We start from the raw sequence: 6550 nt of genomic DNA, 5'->3' as shown, positions 1-6550 counted from the left end.
CCTTCCCTCCTTCCTTCCTTCCTTCCTTCCTTCCTTCCTTCCTTCCTTCCTTCTTTCCTTCTTTCCTTCCTTCTTTACCTTTCTTTCTTTTCTTTCCAGAGTCTTTGTCACCCAGGCTGGAGTGCAGTGGTGAGATTTCAGCTCACTGAAGTCTTGACCTCCCAGCCTCAGGTGATTCTCCCACCTCAGCCTCCCGAGTAGCTAGGACTACGGATGTGTGCCACCACACCAAGCTAATTTTTGTATTTTTTGTAGAGATAGGGTTTCACCATGTTACCCAAGCTGGTCTAGAACTCCTGGGCTCAAGTGATCCACCTGTCTCAGCCCCCCAAGGTGCTGGGATTACTGACATGAGCTGTCATGCCCAGTCTCCATATTTTCAATTACTTAATTGAACTTTGATTTCCTGCAGGCTCTAATAAATCTTGAATTCCTCCCAATTCTTTCTAGACTTTCTAGAGGTTTGTTTAAGCTTGTTTTGCCAGATATCACATCTTTAGCTTTCTTTGGTTGTCCTAGAGCAGTTTTATCTGTATTGGCTAGGAAGAGGTTTGAGGACAGACACATCCCCAGTCCAGTGATCAGTTCTCTATGCCTGGAAATTGTTTTTTCCAATCAGAAGAAAAAAAGCTTCTCCAAGAATGACCTCTTTTAACCTGGGCTTTTTGAAATAATAGCTGCTATGTGTATATCTGTATTGAATACTTAACGTTTGCCCACGAAATACTTCTGGATGTAGAAGACTCCTGAGTTGTAAATTTGCTTTTGATTTTAACAAGGATCACACATCTTGTTTCCGCAATATAGGGCTTTGTTCATGGTGGATGCACAATAAATATTTATTGAATGAACTTAATGAAAATCATTTAAGAAAACATTCCATAGACTGTAACTAGAGGCAATGGGAAGTTCCTTGCAGTTCTAAGGTTTTAAAGCGAAGCCCTCAGAGGATAACTTCACCGTCAGCCTTTGGGAAGGAGCCGGGAGATGGAGAAGGGAGGGAGGGAGTGGTTCTTTCTTTCACTGCAGACAGGAGTGGAGCTGCGTGGGCAGCGGTCTAGGGTCCCTGGGTTGGGTGTATTCATCCAGTCTCCAGCTACTCTGGCTCTAAACAACTGTCGGTACTCTTGGATTTCTAAATTCTGTCTTTCCTCAAAGATGAAGGACTTGAGTTTTCTAGTCCCATCCCAGTTCGTTTCCGTTTCACAAGCATTTATTAAGCACCTGCTAGGTTCTAGTGACTGGGCTGGGGGCTAGACTGCACACATGCGTTGCACAGAGTTCCATCACCCCGCTTACCTATTGAGACGAAGCGTCTTCATCTCAGGTAAGCGGGGTGATGGGGGGGAAGGCTTTCGGCTGGCTCCAGCAGTTCTGTGATCTTGGGGCAGCTACTTCTCCTCTAGGGGCGCTATTTCCTTACCTGTAAAATAGGGGGATTGCAAGGTTTTCGGTCCGAAGTCCCGTCCAGCAGTGCTGGGCCGGGGCGCTATGAATCTGCCCCCCACCGAGGGACGCTGAGGACAGGGTGGCTGGACAACTGGACGGGCCTCAGGGTGGACAAACCCAGAGCTTCCCAGGGTGCGCCCCTCACAGATGGTGCCGGAAACCTCCCGGAGGGCCTCTGCGCCGCCCGCATTCCCGTTTGTCCCCGAGGCGCTGTTTTGATTGATCCAGCAGAGGCGCGCGGTTTCCGTCGCCCCTTTTAGCAAACGCGCCCACCCTCAAGCGGCGGTCCAGATGGCCCCGCCCCGCCCCCGCGCGTCCTCGCGGCCCCCGCCCTGCGCTGTGTCCCGCGGGAGTCCCGCCGAGCAGAGCTGCGCCCCGCGGGGGAGCCAGTGTCCGCGAACCTAGCCAGGACTCCGGGTTCCGCGCCGCTGCCCCGACGCCGCGGGCCCGCTAGTGAATGTTTATGCAGGAGGAGGAGAGATCCTCCAAGGACCCAAACTGGCTTGGCGGAAGCCCGAAGCAGCCACCAAACGGTCGATTTAAAAAACTCATCCTGCCCTCCCTGGAAACCTCTCCAAGCCTTTCCAGCCTGGCCCCCTGACCCAGCTTCAATACTGAGACGGTTATTTTAAATCTGCCAGCAGTGTTGACACCGTTGTCTGGCCTTTGCAGGTGCCGGGCCTGGGCGCGAACAGGGGGCTTTGCCACCCACCGGCTGCATAACCGAGCAGCAGTCGACGACTCCTCCCAGGCTCCGGTTTCTCCTCTGTAAACAGAGATAACAGCACCTCCCTTACAGCGTTACCTGCAGATCATTCCTGTGTGACATCATTCCAGATGTGACATCAGCAGCACGCAATTTTGTCATTGTGGAGGGCAGTAAAAAGGTTCAGGGTGACATCTGGCATCAGACTGCCTGGGATAAGAACCCCCGTCCCTGTCGGTGGGGCATGATGAACAGGCTTCTTAACTCTCTGGGCGGGAGTTGCTTAACTTTAGCGATCACCAGCAACAGGAGGGAAAGACCCGTGGAGGACCCGTGTTCTGGACCACATCTCCCTTAGCTGAGCCATCACTTTTTATTTTTTATTGTGCTAATTATATACATGTGACAAAATTTACCATTTAGCCATTTTAAGTGTACAATTAGTGTCATATAGTGCATTCATCGTGTTGTGCAATCATCACCATTTATTTCCAATTTTTTTCTCACACCTAACAGAAACTTCGAACCCATTAAACAGTAACTTCCCATTCCCACCTCCTTCCAGCCCCTCCAATCTACTCCCTGTCTGTGTAAATTTGTCTGTTCTAGATATTTCCATACAAACCATCATTTATTTTTTATTTTATTTTTCTGAGACAGAGTCTTGCTCTGTTGCCCAGGCTGGAGTGCAATGGCATGATCTTAGCTCACTGCAACCTCCACCTCCTGGGTTCAAGCGATTCTCCTGCCTCAGCCTCCCAAGTAGCTGGGATTACAGGCATATGCCACCACACCTGGCTCCTTTTGTACTTTTAGTAGAGACGGGGTTTCTCCATGCTGGTCAGGCTGGTCTTGAATTCCCAACCACCTGCCTCAGCCTCCCAAAATGCTAGGATTACAGGCATGAGCCCTCGTGCCTGGCCTGGCTAATTTTTGTATTTTCGTATTTTTAGTAGAGACAGGTTTTCACCATGTTCGCCAAGCTGGTCTTGAACTCCTGACCTTAGGTGATCCATCTGCCTTGGCCTCCCAAAGTGCTGGGATTACAGGCATAAGCCACCGCAACCGTCTTGTGGCTTATTTTTATTTTATTTTGAGACAGAGTCTCGCTCTGTCACCTAGGCTGGAGTGCAATGGCGGGCTCTCGGCTCACAACAACCTCCGCCACCCAGGTTCAAGTGATTCTCCTGCCTCAGCTTCCCAAGTAGCTGGGATTACAGGTGGGTGCCACCACGCCTGGCTAATTTTTGTATTTTTAAGTAGAGACCGGGTTTCACCATGTTGGCCAGGCTGGTCTTGAACCCCTGACCTTGTGATCCGCCGGCCTTAGGCTCCCAAAGTGCTGGGATTACAGGTGTGAGACATCACACCCAAGCAAATTTATTATTATTTCTATATTTACTTTTTTGAGCCACCATGCCTGGCCCCGTCACTTATTTTTTTAAGCACCCTCTGCAGATCTATAGCAGCTCTCTCGGTGCAGGAATGTAAAATTTGTATTTAGTATTTAGTGTGTTCACATAAAATCATTAAATTTGGTATGTGAAATTTAGTGGTAATTTTATTCAATCTATAATTTGGTAATTACATTTTTATTTCTAAAATCATTTTTTGTAGCTTATTGTAGAAAATAGGGAAAATAAAGAAGGGTATAAAATAAGAGGCTACACATCACTGATAATTCCAATGATGTTAACATTTGGGTGGATTTTCTTTTAATTAGATTAGATTTACTTTTAAGTTCATTGAATGTTTTTAGGCCGTGAGCTGCTGAATCTGAGTTTTTGCCATTTTGAGAAGGACAACGGCATTTGAAATGAGAAGGCCACCCACAGTCTGTGAGGGAAAGGAAAGGTCTAAGAATATCTGGGTTTCATGTCAGTTACACAAGCAGACCCAGAACACACACATTTGCAGAAGGAGCTAAGGAAAAAGAAGAAATCCTCTAAAATTACTTGTACATAATGTTTGTCAAATGGAACTTTCTCTAGACAGGCCTGTTCCCTAAATTATCACTATGACCACTTTTGGCTTTTTAAAAAAATGAACACGCTAACCACATGCCTGTACATGCAGCATAAGGCACTGTCTTATTTCAATTTTAAAATTTATTATTGTTACTATTTTTGAGACGGAGTTTCGCTCTTGTTGCCCAGGCTGGAGTGCAATGGTATAATCTTGGCTCACTGCAACCTCTGCCTCCCAGGTTCAAGTGATTCTCCTGCCTCAACCTCCCAAATAGCTGGGATTATAGGCATGCGCCACCACGCCGAGCTGATTTTGTATTTTTAGTAGAGAACAAGGTTTCACCATGTTGGCCAGGCTGGTCTTGAACTCCTGATCTCAGGTAATCTGCCTGCCTTGGCCTCCCAAAGTGTTGGGATTACAGGTGTGAGACATCACACCCAACCAAATTTATTATTATTTATATATTTACTTTTTTGAGATAGGGTCTTGCTCTGTTGCCCAGGCTGGAATGCAGTGGTGCGATCACAGCTCACTGCAGCTTCGACTTCTTGGGCTCAAGCGATTCTCCCACCTCAACTTGCTGTAGCTGGTACCACAGGCATAAGCCACCATGCCTGGCTAATTTTGTATTTTTTGTAGAGACAGTGTTTCGCCATGTTGCCCAGGCTGGTCTTGAACTCCTAAGCTCAAGTGGTCTGCCTGCCTTGGCCTCCCAATGTGCTGGGATTATAAGCGTGAGCCACCATGCTCAGCCCATAAGGTACTTTCATATGTATTATCCATTCAATCCCCACACTGGTCCCAGGAGGTAGATATTAAATAAATGCATATTTTACATCTCAGCTCTGCCACCTATGTGCTGTGTGACCTTGAGTGAGCGACTAAATGTCTTTGTGCTTCCAGTTCCTTCTAAGTTTCTGGGCATATTAAATGATTTAGTAGGTAAAGGTCTTGGGGCAATATGAGTGCCTGGAATTTGTAGGTACAATGGGAGTGTTTGTTAGTTGGTAGGATTATTCTTTACAGATGAGGCCCCCAAGATGCAGACGAATTAATGAGCTCCCTGATGCCACATTTTTGTCACCTTCTTGGACTTTGGAGAACTGAAGCCTGACTCAGATGGAGAAGGGTGTGTGGTAGAGAAGGTTTGGGTATATGACAGGCTTCCAAACAGGGTCCCTCCTTCCCACCTCCCATGGGAGGCAGCAGGGGCTGAGGCAGAAGACAGAGGAGAGAACATAGGTCCTATGTCATGCCTCGGCCTCAATCCCTGGATGGCTTCCCAGTCCCCTTCGATGGGAGCAGAGGTGCTGACCTAACCCACCATGAAGAAAGGCTTCTTGAGGAGTTGCCGCTTAAGCTGAGACCTGAAGGGTGCAGAGAGCCAAGCTGGGCCGTTACGATGGGAAGACCATTCTAGCGTAGGGACTGGCCTGCACCAAGAGTGTTATGTGCTTCATAAACTGTGAGAAGCTCGTGTGCCTGAGGTCCCTTCCTCTCTGGCCAGCTTCAGGGCACTTGTCAGGGTCATGTCATTATCTGTTTGCTTGACTGTCTTTCCCAGCACACAGAACAGGTGTATGTATGTATGTGAGATGGAGTCTTGCTCTATCGCCCAGGCTGGAGTGCAGTGGTGTAATCTTGGCTCACTGCAACCTCTGCCTCCTGGGTTCTTCTGCCTTAGCCTCCTGAGTAGCTGGGACTACAGGCGCATGCCACTATGCCCAGCTAATTTTTCTATTTTTAGTAGAGACGGGGTTTCACCATATTGGCCAGGCTGGTCTCGAACTCCTGACCTCCTGATCTGCCCGCCTCAGCCTCCTAAAGTGCTGGGATTACAGGCATGAGCCACCATACCTGGTCTACACAGAAAATGTTTTGAGGGCATGAAGTATTGTCAAAAGTCTCTTCCACATTTCTGTTTCTGGACAAGATGATATAATGGGACAGTTTTACCCCTCCTGCCTTAAGCAACTGAAAATCCAGAGAAAAAATGGAAACAACTGTTATGATACACTAAATGATGGGTATCGTGGGGCAGCGATTTCTGAGAGAGGTGAAACACGTGGGACAAGCCCTGTAATTGCCTGGCTTACAGCCTGGAGAGAGTTTCCAGGCTATGGAGCAAGAGGAGGACCCAGGTGGAACCCGGCATCAATCTGAATTGAGGAGTCAGAGCTGAGGGTCCGGGGAGGCCAAGGTGGCTCGGGTTCCCACTGAAGACAGGAGAGGAAATTGCTACACAGAGGGATGAGTAGCTAGAGATCTGCAGATGGTTCTTCCTGCTGTGCCACCCTCTCCTCCCCCAGGCTTCAGCTGAGAACTGATCAGTGCCTGTGTGTAAACTGTCTGAAGCTGGGAAAGTTCTACCCAAAAGGAGCAGGCAGAACAACCCTTGGAGTTTTCACAAGGTTGTGATTAGCTGGC

The 6550-nt window shown here is 48.2% G+C and overlaps 1 long non-coding RNA gene across 1 annotated transcript in view; it reads left to right on the top strand.

The window, feature by feature from the left end:
- Nucleotides 1-5437, top strand: part of LOC116553730 — an 11006-nt gene extending 5569 nt beyond the window's left edge. The window contains exon 3 of the long non-coding RNA XR_004269886.1: nt 5426-5437. This is a non-coding gene — a long non-coding RNA (uncharacterized LOC116553730). The remainder of the gene's footprint in view (nt 1-5425) is intronic.
- Nucleotides 5438-6550: the final 1113 nt, after the last annotated feature.

The sequence above is a fragment of the Sapajus apella genome, unplaced genomic scaffold, assembly GCF_009761245.1.
Source record: "Sapajus apella isolate SASKATOON/1434 unplaced genomic scaffold, GSC_monkey_1.0 scaffold13, whole genome shotgun sequence".
Taxonomy (NCBI): domain Eukaryota; kingdom Metazoa; phylum Chordata; class Mammalia; order Primates; family Cebidae; genus Sapajus; species Sapajus apella.
The sequence above is the reverse complement of the archived record's forward strand: the minus strand, read 5'-3'. Positions and strand labels throughout refer to the sequence as shown.